We start from the raw sequence: 1121 nt of genomic DNA on the forward strand, positions 1-1121 counted from the left end.
AAAAAATTCGACGCCTATTCACACAACAGTTAGAAGAAAAAAAAGGGAGAAATGATACTGTATTTGATTAGGTGAAAACAAAGTTTTGTTTTAAACTTTCATTTCCTATCAGGTTTATGTCAGTGACACTTGTACACTATAAAACCAGCTTCCACAGATAGACCTGTCGTGAGATACACTGGATTGTGAAGGAGTCGATGATGAGGGAAGGTTGAATATTACTTCAGTCTATTAGCTCCAGATTAGGGACGGCTGTGCACAGAGAACTCTCGTGGGTGATCGAGCGATAATTCTATGACAAACACTAAATGCTCGTTCACTTAGAAGTAAGATTTTTTCAATTACAGTTACTTGCTGATGCAATGTTGATTAGCGATAGACTGCATTTCAAAAGGCTCATTATTCTTACTGCATTTTCTATATTTTGGTATCTTTTTCACAACATGGCTTCATTTTTTAGAGGATATTTACTTCAATAGGCAAGAAATAATTAGCCAGTTTATTCTGACAGCGCCCTTTTGACGTGGCTATGTATTTATTGATAATTATAAACATTTCAAAGGAAGACATAGTAAACTTTCTATTTTATAGATCGACCTTCGACCCATTATTTTCATTGTTCGAAGTTCAACTCCGCGAGACACAAGTCATAGGTTGGATTTATACTTCTGTTACCGTGAATGTCTAACAAGAATATCATTGAGTAACAAGACAACCTAATAATAAAGTGTATATTGAGTACGATATTAGAAAAATATACGTAATTACATTTTCTATATAATCTTTCAATGAACTTTGTATATAATTCCAGCGGTATATCAAACTGAAGGACTTCTATTTGTAACATTATTTGACTTGGATCAAGTACACTGCTGGACTTTCATGATAGCTCTGCAGCAAGGACCAACACATTATTTGATTTAGATCAAGTACACTGCTGGACTTCCATGACAGTTCTGCAGCAAGGACCAACACATTATTTGATTTAGATCAAGTACACTGCTGGACTTTCATGACAGTTCTGCAGCAAGGACCAACACATTATTTGATTTAGATCAAGTACACTGCTGGACTTTCATGACAGTTCTGCAGCAAGGACCAACACATTATTTGATTTAGAT

The sequence above is a fragment of the Limulus polyphemus genome, unplaced genomic scaffold, assembly GCF_000517525.1.
Source record: "Limulus polyphemus unplaced genomic scaffold, Limulus_polyphemus-2.1.2 Scaffold6304, whole genome shotgun sequence".
Taxonomy (NCBI): Eukaryota; Metazoa; Arthropoda; class Merostomata; order Xiphosura; family Limulidae; genus Limulus; species Limulus polyphemus.